We start from the raw sequence: 15,779 nt of genomic DNA on the forward strand, positions 1-15,779 counted from the left end.
TTATTACAAACTAGTAACCAGGTGAGATTGTCAAGCTCTCAGGTGACAAAGGATGAACCGGTTCTCCTCCTTTTGTCCAACTGACTCCTCAGTTGTTCACAACAAGGTTAATTTAAATTGGATCTTTTCTCTTGCACATGCCTTGTTTCCAAGACAAAGGAATTTTGGTTTTGAAAGGAGCCAATTTAACCAGGCTTTCTTGAGTTCACAAAAGAGTTAAGTATATTGGTAATGAACATAAGAAATAATAACACAACACATGTATGCAAATTAGGAATAAGAAGCAATTTCAAGCAAAAAGATAAAGGTTTAAAACAAGAAGTGGGTCACTGAGTAGTTTGTGAAGAGTAGCTGGAAAGACATTGTAGCCATTACAGTGGTTGTTACTGGTAGGGTTAATGTTGGTAGTTAAATGGTTGATTTTGTGATTCTTGGATTTAGATCCAGTTGAAATTCTTCTGTCCTGGTTTCTTTCAACAGTTGCTTGCTGGCAGCACTGAGAGTGGTAGACATTTTGACCCTTCCTTTCTTCACCTGCAGTAGAGATGTTTAATGGCTGTTCTCAAAGCTGTGACATTCACAGCCCACTAATCCGCACTAGATTGTTAGGCTGCTCAGGGGTAGAAGCTCACTTTAAACCCAGAATCCTGAGCAGTAATAGGTAAACTGGCAGAAGGCTAGAGGAAGATGTTAAAAAAATAATTTTGACATCATTCAGAATTGTTTATATCCTTGGGAACAAGAACTCTACTTCCCAAGACAAAAAAAACAACCTTGGATGACAAAAATAAAAGTTAAGAGACAACGGGAAGTGAAAAGATGAAAGCATGTAAAAATAAGAAGAAAAAAACTGTCCAATGGGAAATACAAAGAACAGCAAGCAGTGAAAAATTGGACACTGAGGGCTACATAATAGACATATGAAAGAAACCTGACAGAGCTAACAAAATCCATGCAAACTTCTACAACTAATTTAAGTGGAAGAATGTGGTCAAGAATAAAGTGTATCCTTTAAAGAGTGGTGATTGCAGGAATGTTAAGTGATTACACTTCATCTGTATTTACAATAGAAGACATTCCGAGGAAACTAATATTGAATTAGGGACAGTGTGGCCCAAACAACTGTTATTTCTAAAAGGTTTATTGTACCATACGTTGGCCCCTAACTGATTAGGTAACCTAATGGCTTTAGGGATAGTATATTACCTTGGATAGAGGATTGGCTAACTAATAGAAATCAAAGAGTTGGGATAGAGGGGACAGGATGGCAACCTGTAATTAGTGGAGTGCCACAGGAATCAGTGCTGGGGCCACAAATACTTACAGTATATAAATTAATGACTTGAATGAGGGATGTGAATGTACTATTGCCAAGTTTGTGAATGACACAAAAATAGCTGGGAAGGCTAGTGGTGAGGATGGCAGAGCCTGCAGTTAGGTAAAGTGAGCGGGCTAAACTTAACAGATGGAATATAATGTGGGAAAATGTGAGGTTTTGCAGGTAGGCAGGGAGAATAGAGGAGCTGAATATTATTCAAATGCAGAAAGACTGCAACATCAAAGGATTTGGGGGATTTTGTGCATGATTCACAAAAAGCTAGCATCCACATTCAGTCGGTAATAGGGAAGGCAAATGGGCAATGGTGTTCATCCAAAGGGAATGGAGTTTAAATAGGGAGGTCTTTCTCAAATATTCAAATCACTAGTTGGATCATGCCTAGAATGTTGTGAAAAGCTTTGGTTCCCTTATCCAAGGAAAGGTATGATGACATTGAAGGTAGTCCAGAAAAGGTTCGTTAGGTTGATCCTGGTTAAGGAGGCATTTTCTTATGAGGAGAGGTTGAGTAAGTTGGAATTGTACTGATTGGCGTTTAGAAAAATGAGTGAGTCCTTTATTGGGGCATGTTATAAGATTCTTAGAAGCTTGACAGAGTATATGCAACAAGGTTGTTTCTCCTTATGGGAGAGTCTAGTCACCCAGTTAGGACGGAGAGGAGGAGAAATTTCTTCTGTCCGGGGATTGTGAACCTGTGGAATTCTTTACCACAGCGGGCTACAGAGACCGGGTTGTTATGTCAACCCTGAATATCCTTATTCTAATCAGCAAGGGTCAAGGGTTATGGAGATAAGGCAGGAAAGTGGAGTTGAGGATTATCAGATCAGCCACAATCTCATTGACACAGCTGATTTGATGGACTGAATGGCCTCCTTCTGCTCCTACACGTTATGGCCAGGGGCTCATCATAACATAAGTAAATCAACAATATTGAAGAAAATGCTGGCGGGAGAGAGTTACAAACCTCTAGGACTAGATGAGTTTCATCTAAGAGTTTTAAATGAAGTAGGTGAGGACATTACAGATGTCTTAAATTTGATCTTGCAAAATATTCTCAATCAAAAAGCTACTGTTCTAGTTTGGAAAATTGCACTTGTCATTTTGCACCTTAAGAAAAGTGAGAGGCAAAGAAATCAAAAGGGTTAAATTACAAGAAGAGATACACAAACTAGAATTGTGTTCTTTGGAAATGAGGGGTGAAGGGGATCTGCTGGGTTCATAGGAAGCTGTTTCAGCTGCTTGGGAAACTAGGGAACACAGCTGAAAAATTAGGAGCTTTGGGAGTGAAATTAGGAAGCATTTGTACACCTGGATAGAAGGAACTTGGAAATCTCATCTACAAATAGCAGCTTGGTCAATTATTAATTTTTAAATCTAAGACCGGTGGATTTTCATTAGCCTAGTATTGAAGCTTTTGAGGCCATGGAACTGGGTCATGTATCGGCCTTACTGGATGGCTGAAGGTGCTAAATAACCTCCACCTTTCCCTGTGTTTCCTATCAGCGTTTAATGAGATTCAGTCTGTGACATCTAAAAGAAATTGATAATTATTTGAATATTAAACATTTAAAAAGGGAGTGAAATTAAAGAGAGAATGCTAGTTGAAGCAGTGGGTCAGTTGGTCAAAGCCTAACTTTTGGAATGCAATTTATGTTAATCTCATGATAAATCATGACTGATTTTAAAAATCAAAAAGATGCTTCTAATCAGAATGAAGTGCAGTGAAGCATGCAGGAGGAACTCTACGTATATCAAAATTAGATGACAATCTGTTGAAAAGACAAAACGGGACTACTTCCATGCCAAAAGTACAAACAGCAAGTAATGGAAAGTGCAAAGTGATTCCACAACAAATGGATCAGATGTATGCTCTGCAGTCCTGCCACATCCAGTCATAGATGGTAATGGGCAGTTAAACAACTCACTGGAGGAGTAGAGTCCGCAAATATCCTCCTCTTCAATGGGAGAGCCCAAACTGTAATGCCGAAGCATCTAACACAGACTTCAGTCAGAAATGCCGAGTGGATGATCTACCTCCACCTCTTACAGAAAGCCCCAGTATCACAGATACTCACAGATACACTTGGAGGCATTGGATCCTGCAAAAAGCTAGGCGCCCTGACAACACTCAAGAAATAATAATAGACATGCTGCAGAACCAGCTGTGCCCATAGCCACGCTGTTCCAGTACAACTGCAACCTTGACACCTACCTCATAATGTAGAAAATTGCACAGGTATGTCCTGTACGCAGAAAGTAGGTCAAATTCAACCCAGTCAGTTACTTCCCCAATCAGTCTGCTCTCTATCATCAGTAATGTGATGGAAGGTGTCTTCAACAGTGCTATCTAGCAGCTGCATCTCAGCAATAACCTACTCAGTGATGCCCAGTTTGGATTCTGCCAGGGCCATTACAGCCTCGGTACAAACATGGTCAAAAGGGCTGAATTCCAGAGGTGAGCTCAGATTTAAGGAGCTCCCACAAAACTGAAGTCAATGGGAAACCACAGGGAATCTCTCTGATGCTTGGATTCATACCTGGCATAAAGTAAGATCGTTCTGGTTGTTGGAGATCAGTCCTATCAGCTGCAGGACATCTCTGCAACAATTCCTTGAGGTAATGTCCTTAGCCCAACTATCTTTAACTGCTTCACCAATGACCTTCCCTCCATTATTAGGTCAGAAGTGGGCAACCTCACTCATGTTCTGCCTGATTTAAGGCTCCTTCAATACAGAACCAGTCAATTGTAGCAAGCCCTTGTACGATGTCACTTGCCACTTGGAGCCCAGGCCTTGACATTTGTTCCAAACAAGTGCCAGGCAGTGACATTTCCGACAAGAGGTGACTTTCAATGACATTACTGTCACTGTCACAGTATAAATATTGTGACTACTAGAGTGGGTCAGGGGCTAGGAATCCTACAGTGGGTAACTCCTCTCCTGACTCTCTATAGCCTGACCACCATCCACCGGGCACAAGTCAGATGTGTGATACAATATTCCTATTTGCCTGGATGAGTGAAGCTCCAATAACACTTGAGGTTTGACACTATCCTGGTCAAATTAGCCTGTTTGATTTGGCACTACATTCACTTGCTCCCCAACTGATGCTTAGTAGCAGCAGTGTGTCAAATCTACAAGCTGCACTGCAGAAATTCACCAAGCTTCTATAGACAGAATCTTTCTGAACCCATGACCGCTACCAGCGGCACGGTGGTTAGCACTGCAGCCTCACAGCGCCTGAGACCCGGGTTCAATTCCCATCTCAGGCGACTCTGTGTGCAGTTTGCACGTTCTCCCGTGTCTGCGTGGGTTTCCTCCGGGTGCTCCGGTTTCCTCCCACAGTCCAAAAATGTGCAGGTCAGGTGAATTGGCCAAGTTAAATGTTAGGTGAAGGGGTAAATGTAGGGGAATGGGTCTTGGTGGGTTTTGCTTCGGCGGGTCGGTGTGGACTTGTTGGGCCGAAGGGCCTGTTTCCACACTGTAAGTAATCTAATCTAACAAGGGCAACAAAAACACCAAACACTGGAACACCATCAGCTGCAGGTCTCTTCGCTCCACCACTACCTCCCCACTCCCACCTCTCCCCCACCATCTTTCTCACACACACACACCACCCCCTCCCATGCCTTGGACTTGGAAATATATTGCCATTCCCTCATTGTTGCTGGGTCATAATCCTGAACATTCCTCCTTAATAGCATTTGTGAGTCTACCTACACCAAATGGACCGGAGCAGTTAAAAAAGGCAGCTCACCATCACTTGCTCAAGGGCAACTAGGGATGGGCAATAATTGCTGACCAAGCCAGTGATGCCCACATCCCAAGAATGAGTTGAAGAAAAACTGTGTGTGAGAAAGATTACTAATGCTATAGTATGGTAGAGGGTTGGATAAATAGTGTGCTTGTATCTTATTTTGATTCATTTAAATCACCCTATTTCCCTTGGGAAAGGAATTAATCCAGATAGTTTCATATTTTTTAAGTCTGGTTTTTCATGTTGGTCTGACATAAACACAGTAGAAGACTAAGAGCATAACTGTGTGGGCGATTCATTAATCTTGTGCATGTACCTGCTCACACTGGAAAATTTAACCGGAAGTTTCAAAGTCTTTCAAGTGCATCTGTGAAACTGCTGAAAACTTCCAAAAGCATTGCTTTTACGGCAACTGTTTGTGGAGTGACACCAAGATAACTAATCTTCCCTCTACCCACACACCTACCTCTGATTCTGTTGCTAAGAGACTTCCCACCTATTGATCCAACCAAGCTCTGACGGATGTAGTTATAGGTCTGAATGTAAGGTGGCCTTTGGGATTTGGCCAATAATTTAAAGGCACCTTTTGTGAAATAAGCTTGGTGTCTCCTCAAATAGAAACATTTTTCATGTAGATGCCAGGAAAGGCACATGTAGGTCTGTTTGAGAGCAGGCTGCAGTCAGTGAAGACAGGAAGGAGAGATGAGTAATTTAGAAGGTGGGTTACAGGATAGCAGGAACGGTTGGGGTGGCACATAATTTGGAAACTCTTTTAAGAATTTAGGGTCTGGGAAGCCATTGATGGAGCAGACAGATCGATCAGCAGAGGAGTTTAATACCTGAAGGGTCTAGACATTGTGAAAGATGACCACAGGAGACCAGAGAAATAGAGGGTGAAGGCTGGTGCTGAATCCAGGGAGTCTGTGGAAGACATTGGTTTCCAAGTGCTGAAAAATGTGTTGCTGGAAAAGCGCAGCAGGTCAGGCAGCATCCAAGGAGCAGGCAAATCAACGTTTCTGGCATAAGCCCTTCTTCAGGAATGAGGAGGGTGTGCCAAGCAGGCTAAGAATAAAAGTAGGGAGGAGGGACTTGGGGGAGGGGTGTTGGGAATGCGATAGGTGGAAGGAGGTTAAGGTGAGGGTGATAGGCTGGAGAGGGGGTGGGGGCGGAGAGGTCAGGAAGAAGATTGCAGGTCAAGAAGGCAGTGCTGAGTCAGAGGGTTGGGACTGAGATAAGGTGGTGGGAGAGGAAATGAGGAAGCTGAAGAAATCTGCATTCATCCCTTGTGGTTGGAGGGTTCCTAGGTGGAAGATGAGGCACTCCCCAGGTCATTTCCTCTGCCTGAAACCTCTCCGCCCCCACCCCCTCTCCGCCCTATCACCCTCCCCTTAACCTCCTTCCACCTATTGCATTCCCAACGCCCCTCCCCCAAGTCCCTCCTGCCTGCCTTTTATCTTAGCCTGCTTGGCACACCTTCCTCATTCCTGAAGAAGGGCTTATGCCCGAAACATCGATTCTCCTGCTCCTTGGATGCTGCCTGACTTGCTGCACTTTTCCAGCAACACATTCTTCAGCTCTGATCTCCAGCATCTGCAGTCCTCACTTTCTCCTAATTGGTTCCCAAGTGGTTGGAACCTGGGATTTCTGGAGGGTTTAATGGAGTTGCTTAGTGGGTAAAGGAGGAAGCAATTTTCGTGGTCTGGAGCAGTGTTGATAAAGTATTTACCTGTTCTGTGCAACACTCCTTGCCTCCTTTTAGCTGCCAGGTTTCCTGCAGTCTGAGGATCAATCCATGATTCAGGGTTCCTCAGGAGTGGATGGTAGGAGATGCTATTATTTCAAATGTAGGAGTGGGATCGTGGACAGTAATGACCGAGATTAGTGTGTGGTGAAAATAACCTCTTTATTGAGCCTCTGATGACACAGTTTGAGGTAGTGATGGAATCCAAAGTACAGCTTTTACAATATCCTCTTTTATACACTGTTTTATATACATTAAAATTTTAGCCCTATAGTGTCATGTAGTTGTATCTATTGTACACCAGTTTGCATGACATCTATCCTGGGGAAGCAGGAGATAGGTTAAATACTTACTAAATGCAGCTGTTATTTCTGATGGGATTAGAATGTCTGTCCGGTCTGAGCTTGCATAATTAAGAGGTGTTTAGTCCTTTTGTCTTGACAGTTAGTAATGTTAGTAAAAATACCAGACTATAAGATCTAAATAAGTGAGAAATCCTATGTGTTCTAAATTAAAAAAAAAAGTAGAGGATATTAAACTGATCACCTGAAGCTGGGACGTGAGAAGTCATCCACCATAGCTGGTTTTGACAGTTTCTACACATTCATTTATTGAGTTTTCACAGAAGTGCTGTTTTGATTGTAAGTTTCTTAAAGGGGGCAGTGGCCCTATATAATATGTATTTAAAATGATAAATCCATACATTAGTGCAAGATAGCAGACCTAAGTAAAAGTTAGTACAGCGTTATAGAAATAGGTGGTGTATAAGGAAGTTTCAAAGAGATAAAAAGCAGCAGATTATAGGAAGAAACTATTTGATGTCCTGCAGCTTATTCAAGTCACAAGAGACTGTTACTAAGGACTAATTAATGTTATAATCTTTCCATCATTTCGAGTGAGTTATGGAGATACGATGACAGATGGCATTGTTCTGAGCAGGTTACAAAGTTAATACTTATTCAGGGACAGGTCTGTGTTACTTAGATCATATTGGTCTGGTATTTCTACTAACATTACTAATTGTAAAAACAAAACGACTAACACTTCTTAATTATACAACAATTTTGGTTGGACGATCTGTGAAATTGACTTCAGTTTCGATGGATTGCTTTTGCATTTAAACGCTACTTGCAATATGGGTCTGATACATATTGAAAGTCTAAAGAAACAGTAATGTGTTGGCAACCTAGAAAGGGATGCTTAATTTAGTTTATCTTGCAAGAGTAAAATGTATTACAAAACTACCAAGTTATGAATGACTGGAACTGCGGTTGTGAGTGACTTAGTAAAGAGAAGTATAATAACTCATTTCTTACAAAATAATAATTTGAGATGTAATCTGAGCAATTGGAGACATGACTTATGATAAGTGTACCATGCAGGACAAGGTGACTTTAGACTTTTGATTGTCAAAACTTTGTATCATTGGGGTTTTGTAGATCTCTATAGGTCTCCCCTCAACCTCCATCTTTCTAATGAAAATAATCCTAATCTACTCAACCTCTCTTCATAGCTAGCACCCTCCGTATCAGGCAATATCCTCAGATATCCTCAGATCAGCAAAACTTGATTTAAAGTTGACCCATGTAAAGGACACACACAATATTAGCCATAATCTGCAGACGACACAGCATCTGTGAAGAGGGAAGAGTCTCCATCCTGACATGTTGGCTGGAATCTAAAGTAATTCCTGATGAAGGGCGTTTTGCCCGAAACATCGATTTTTTTTTTTTATTTTTTTTTTTTTAATTGTTTTTTTCCCTGCTACCCAGATGCTGCCTGACCTGCTGTGCTTCTCCAGCATCTGCAGTACCCACTTCCATCTAACAGTTTAGCTTGGCCAGTCCACCTAACCTGCACATCTTTGGACTGTGGGAGGAAACTGGAGCACCCGGTGGGAACCATGCAGACAGTGGGAGAACATGCAAACTCCACATAGGCAGTCACCTGAGGCTGGAATTGAACTTGGATTCCTGGTGCTCTGAGGTGAAAGTGCTAACCACTGTGCCACCATGTTGCCTGTTCACAAGCAGCAGTGGGATGGGAACCTGTGCACAGGAGGATGTGAGTAGGGAGGATATGGACAGGATTTCACGGTCACCGGAGTGTACTGGCAGACAGCAAGCTGGTTTGAAGTGTGTCTACTTCAACACAAGGTGTATCCGGAATAAGGTAGGTGAGCTTGTAGCATGGATAGGGACCTGGGACTTCGATGTTGTGGCCATTTCGGAGACATGGAGAGAGCAGGGTCAGGAATGGATGTTGCAGGTTCCAGGGTTTAGATCTTTTATTAGGATCAGGGAAAGTGATAAAAGAGGGGTAGGTGTGGCTCTGTTAGTCAAGGACAGTATAATGGCGTCTGAAAGGGCTTCTAACTAGAACTCGTTTCCTCAGGTGGTATGGGCTGAGGTTAGAAACAGGAGAGGAGAGGTGACACCACTGGGAGTTTTTTATAGGCCTCTGCAAAGTACCCGGGATATGGAGTAGAGGATTAGCAAAACGATTCAGGGTAGGAGTGAAAGGAACACCAGGGTTATTATGGGGATATTTAACTTCCCCAACATTGACTGGAAATGCTATAACTCTAGTATGCCGGATGGATCAGTTTTTGTCGAATGTGTGCAGCAGGGTTTCCTGACACAATATGTCGAAGGGCCAACAAGAGGGGAGGTCGCACTGAATCTGGTACTTGGTAACGAATCAGGCCAGGTGTTTGATTTAGTGGTTGGTGAGCACTTTGGAGAGAGTGACCACAATTCGGTTACATTTAGTTTAGGGATGGAAAGGGATAGGTACATGCCACAGGGCAATAGTTATAGATGGGGGAAGGGCAATTATAATGTGATTAGACAAGACTTAGGAGGCATAGAATGGGATAACAAAATGCAGGGGATGGGGACAGTTAAAATGTGGAGCTGGTTTAAGGAACAGATATTGCATGTCCCTGATAGGTATGTCCCCGTCAGGCAGGGAGGAAATGATAAGGTAAGGTTTACTAAAGAAATTGTATCTCTTGCTAAGCGGAAGAGGGAGGCTTATGTGATGTTGAGACGAGATGGTTCAGATGAGGCAATGGGGAGTTACAGATTAGCTAGGAAGGATTTTAAGAGAGTTAAGAAGAGCAAGGAGGGAGCATGAGCAGTCTTTAGCAGGTAGAATAAAGGAGAACCATAAAGCTTTCTATACGTATTTGAGGAATAAAAGGATGACTAGGGTAGGAATAGGGCCAGTCAAGGACAGAAGTGGGAAGTTGTGTGTGGACCCTGTGGAGATCGGAGAGGTGCTAAACAAATATTTCTCATTTGTTTTCGCTCAGGAAAAGTAAAATATTGTAGAAGAGAAGACTGAGATACGTCTTTAGATTAGAAAGGATTGAGGTTAGTAAGGAGGAGGTGTTATCAATTCTAGAAGCTGTGAAAGTAGATAAGTCCCCTGGGCGGGATGGGATTTATCAGAGGATTTTCTGGGAAGCTAGGGAGGAGATGGCAAAGCCTTTGGCCTTGATCTTTGAGTCGTCATTGTCTTCAAGTTTAGTACCAGAGGACTGGAAGATTGCAAATGTTGTGCCCTTGTTCAAAAAGGGCAGTAGAGATGACCCAGGTAATTGTAGACCAGTGAGCCTTATGTCTGTTGTAGGAAACATTTTTTGGAAAGGATTATAAGAGATAGGATTTCTAATCATCTAGCAAGCAACAATTTAATTGCAGATAGTCAACATAGTTTCGTCAAGGGCAGGTCGTGTCTCACAAACCTCATTGAATGTTTCGAGAAGGTGACCAAGCATGTGGATGAGGGTAGGGCAGTTGACGTGGTGTACATGGACTTCAGTCAAGCCTTTGATAAGGTAGACTTTTGCAGTAAATCTGGAAGCATGGGATTGAGGGTGATTTAGCAGTTTGAATTAGAAGCTGGCTTTCTGTAAAAAGGCAGCGAGTGGTGGTTGATGGAAAGTAGTCAGCTTGACGTCCAGTTACTAGTGGTGTGCCACAAGGATCTCTTTTGGGAACATGCTGTTTGTTATTTTTATAAACTGCTTGGACGCAGGCATAGGTGGGTGGGTCAGTAAGTTTGCAGATGGCACGAAAGTCGGTGGAGTGGTGGGCAGTGTGGAAGAATGTTGCAGGGGGTTTTGGATAAACTGCAGAATTGGGCTGAGAGGAGGCAAATGGAGTTGAATGCAGATAAATGTGAGGTGATTCACTTTGGGAAGAACAGCAGGAAGGTAGATTACTGGGTCAGGAGAAAGATTCTTGGTAGTGTGGATGTGCAGAGGGATCTTGGTGTCCATGTACACAGACCCCTGAAAGTTGCCACCCAGGTTGATAGTGCTGTTAGGAAGGCATACAGTGTGTTAGGTTTTATTGATAGAGGAATTGAGTTCTGGAGCTGTGATGTCATGCTGCAACTGTACAAAATACTAGTGCAGTGTCACTTGGAGTATTGTGTACAGTTCTGGTCACCCATTACAGGAAACACTGGAAAAAGTGCAGAGGAGATTTACCAGGATGTTGCCTGGTCTCAAGGGAAGGCCTTACAAGGAAAGGCTGAGGGACTTGGGTCTGTTCTCATTAGAGAGAAGAAGACTAAGAGGGGATTTAATAGAGACATATAAGATGATCAGAAGATTTGTTATGGTGGACAGTGAGAGTCTTTTTCCGAGGATAATGATGCCGGCCTGTATGAGGGAACATAGCTGCAAATTGAGGGGTGATGGATTTAAGACAGATGTCAGAGGCAGGTTCTTTACTCAGAGTGGTGAGGGCGTGGAATGGCCTGCCTGCCAATGTAGTTAACTCAGCCACGTTAGGGAGATTTAAACAATCCTTGGGTAAGCACATTTATGATGATGGGATAGTGTAGGGTGCTGAGGGGCCTATTCTGCGCTGTATTGTTCTATGTTCTCTGTCCTATGTTCAGATCCTGTGAATGAATAAATAATAAGTTAGAATGAAGAGAGAAAAGAAACAGGATGGAAAAGAAAAAAAAAGTTAAGAAAAATTTCAACATTTGTAAGCTCTAAAACAACTTATTACATTCATTAGTTAGATTAAACAGTCAAAATTATTCTCTTTCTGGCCAATGTGATTAATTGGCAAAGAGTTAACAGTTAATTTTTTTTTAAAAGCAATAACCTGTACTATTCATTTTCTGCAGCATATTTAATGGACAATCGCTGTACAAATCCAAAAGTTCTCAAAAATAACAGATTATGGACAAGGTGTTGCTTGTGAAAAGCAGGGCATGCATTAACCAGTGAAATCTGGAAATCTATAACTCTTGGCTAGTATCTTAATCCCCTGAATTTGTTGACTGATTTTGCAATTAATTCTTACACACATTATTGCTTGTCCGGTAATTTCTGGCTGAGTATGTTATTTTAATTCAGAAAATTTAACCATGTTGAAACGAGAATAATAAGGTCAAAAATCACATAGCAGGGGATTCAAGATGGCGGCAATCTGAAAGGTCTGCTTTGCTGGGCACTGCATCACAGCACAAGCGAAGGAGTGCTCTAACCCACCCCACCTAAGCCATTTACTTAAAGTTCAAAACTAAAATAGTTATAGAATCTTTACTAATCCCATTTTGTCGAGTGAAAATGACGAAGCACAGGAAAGGATTGGGTAGGTCCCAACGCACACTGGAAGCATCGAGCACGGCTGCAACTGTGACCCTCTCTGACCTGGTCACTCACCAGGCCCTGGTCGTGGAGTTTGCAAAGTTGTGTGAAATGATTGAGGCCATGATTGAAGAAATGTTCAGCAGTAGTTTGGACCCACTCTCTGCCTTGCTTTAAAAACATGAGCAGCAACTTGAAAGCCTTAGAAAGAGAACAGATGAGGTAGAGCGCCAAACTGCAGTGGCAGAGATTGCGATTGATTCCTCTAAGGAGCAGATCCAAGCCTTTGATAAACAAGTCTGTACCTGAATTGAACAAGTTGACGACCTTGAATAGGGGCAGGAGGAAGAATGTTCATGTCGTTGGTCTGCTGTAGGGGATGGAAGGCACTCAGCCTGTGAGTTGTTTTGAGAACTATCTGCCGCGGTTCCTTCGCTTAGAGGCTGAAGCGGGGCAGGTGAAGATTGAGAGAACTCATTGGGTTGCAATGCAGAGCTCAGGTTCGGACAGCGTCCTTGTGTGGTTTCATAATTACGGGGATAAGCAAAGAGTTATAGCAGCCTCCAGAACCCAGGGAGAGATCCAATCGCTTTGATTCACAAGAGCTCCAGAATTATGTTCTTTCAGGACTTTTCAGCAGCAGTGATTCAGGAAAAAGAAGTCTTTGATGATATCAAGAGAAGACTAAGGGTACTCGGATTCAGTATTCTTTTAAGGTATCTGTATTGCTTTCAATGGATCCACGCGCACATTTGACTGTCCAGGGATAGTGAAAAAACTTTGTGGACGTGCTAAAGTAGGCTGGATGATTTGATGAATATAGATAATCATGTTTGTTTTCTTAAAGAAAGTTTGTTGGATTTTTCTGCTCTTAACCACTGTTAAGTTATAGTTGGGGATGAGTAGAATACTTGCTTTTAACTTCTTCGTTAACATCACTAAATTTCTTTTTTTTTTGCTTGTGTCTGGGGTGCGGCTCAAGCTGGAGGGAGTTACGAAGGTGGTTGTGATGACTAAAGGCTGGTTTTGTATTTAATTGCCCTGGTTGCCATATCGGTAGCGGGGCAGAAGACAAGGTTTTGGGATGTGTAAATGCCCCCAGTGGATGGGAGTAACTTCCCCTATTGAGTGCCATCAGCGCTTTGAATTTTATTTCATATTTTTGGTTCTTTATGTGCATAGATTTTGAAAGTTTTGAGAGTTTGTTAGTTGTAATAGTTTGTGTAGTTTTTAGGCTCTGAGTCTTCTTTCGTTGATGCTCAGCGATTTGTAATTAGAGTTCTTCCTGTCTTGTCTTGAGTTCAGATGTTGTCACAGAGTGTTATGGCTAATGATGTGCTTAAATGGTGTACCTGAAACATTAAGGGGAGCCACTCACCAGTCAAGAGGAAAAAGGTTCTCTCTAGTCTTAAAAAAGGAGAGGGTGGATATTGTCCTATTGCAGGAGATGCACCTTGATCGGGTTTATTTCTCACTAGGAGTACTTGTTAAATTGCCAGATTATATTAAAGACCATTCACGGGAAGTTCATAATCTTCAAAGCATTGATATATGGCGAAGAATATGGTGTTTTGAACGTTTATTGTCCCCAGCGCACCCCCTTAAATTCCTGGTAAATGTATTTTCCAAATTGAGTAACCTCGCAAAATAGTACATTATCATAGGGGGAGATTTCAATTGTCCTGTGGTTCCCACAGTAGACGGAGAGTGTCCAAAATCCCCCCCCCACCCCATATCACCTTTGCAATCTAAGCAATTAGTGGATTTGTGTGCAGAACTAGAACTAGTGGATGTCTGGAGGTAGCTCCACCCCACAGGTAGGGATTTTACTTTCTTCTCTAACGCGCACAAGTGCCACAATAGGATTGATCTCTTCCTTACCCTGCAGCATTCTCAGATTCAGTGGCATCCTGCACAATTGGAATATTATTATCTCTGATCATGCAGCAGTATACTTATTGGTTAAGATTAAGGGCAATATAACAGGTTTGGGACACTGGTGAATGGATCCCTTTATTCTTAAGGATAGGAAGTTCATTGAGTATTTCTCTAATCAATTCAGATCTTTCTTAGCCATTAATTCAGGTTCAGCTATTAACCCATCCATTCTTTGGGAAACTGCTAAGGCTTATGCCTGGGCGATAATTATTTCTTACTCTGCCAGTAGGAGGCAGCAGAAGGGAGAGCGGCAATGCTTGATTGAGACATGTTTGAGGGCAGCTGAGAGGGCATACTTTTATAAACCCTCGGTGGCTAAGCTACAGAGAATCAGTGTTTCCATGATCATTGAATTCCATGCTCACACAGATAGCTGAGAAGGAACTAGCTTTTGCATGACAGAAGGCCAGGCAAGTATTTAGCGTATCTTGCCAGGAAAAAGAGCACACTCCCAACCCCCCTCACCCCCCCCCCTCCTTTTTTTGCTTCATTCCTAGTCTGCCTTGAACTTAAACCCTGCACACATGCTAACCTGCTACTTATCATTCTACTTGACTCCATACTCCCTGTTGCATTCCCTTTCTTTTCCCTCCAACTTACAAGTTTAAAGTCCTAGTGACCTCTTATTTATCCTTTTTGCCAGAACACTGGTTCCAGATCGGTTCAGGTGGAGACTGTCCCATTGGTACAGATCGCCCCGGTTCCAAAACTGATGCCAACATCCCATGAAATAGAATCCCTCTTTCCCACACCTATCTCTTAGTCGTGTGTTTACTTCCCTAAATTTCTTATCCCTATGCCAATTAGCATGTAGCTCGGGCAGTAATCTTCGACAGGACCCTCAAGGACTTGTTCTTCAATTTCCTTCCTAGTGTTTGATAATTCCCAAACAGATCCTCCGGGACTAGATTGGGTTGGGATATTTGGTCGGCATGGACGGGTTGGATCGAAGGGTCTGTTTCCATGTTGTACATCTCTATGAATCTATGACTCTTCCCTAGCCTTGTCTATGTTGTTAGTGCCAATGTGGACCACAACAACTGGATCTTCAGCATTGTAATTTTCAGATTACGTTGTATGCAGACGATGTCTTTTATCTTTCTGTCAAACCCAGCAGTTTCAATTTGTTTGGCGCTTTTTCGGGCTATAAGATTAATTTTACAAAATCAGAGGTCTTATGGAAACACCTGATGCCAAGGGTGCGTCCCAATTTCCTTTTAAATGGTCGCGTGGGGGGTGGGGGGAGGGGGGGGTTCTTTATTTCGGTATATTTGTTACTCCCGTCTTTGATCATCTATTTGAGGCAAACTTTGTCCACTTGTTAGACAAAATTAAATGAGATTTTCGAAGATGGGCGGCACTTCCAACATCCTGGTGAGGCTGGATAG

At 42.5% G+C, this 15,779-nt stretch overlaps 1 protein-coding gene across 3 annotated transcripts in view; it reads left to right on the forward strand.

The window, feature by feature from the left end:
* rnf19b (ring finger protein 19B) overlaps positions 1 to 15,779 on the forward strand; it is a 178,594-nt gene that overhangs the window by 143,165 nt on the left and 19,650 nt on the right. The gene's annotated exons all lie outside the window — the stretch shown is intronic.

The sequence above is a fragment of the Chiloscyllium punctatum genome, chromosome 27 (assembly GCF_047496795.1).
Source record: "Chiloscyllium punctatum isolate Juve2018m chromosome 27, sChiPun1.3, whole genome shotgun sequence".
NCBI classification, from domain to species: Eukaryota; Metazoa; Chordata; class Chondrichthyes; order Orectolobiformes; family Hemiscylliidae; genus Chiloscyllium; species Chiloscyllium punctatum.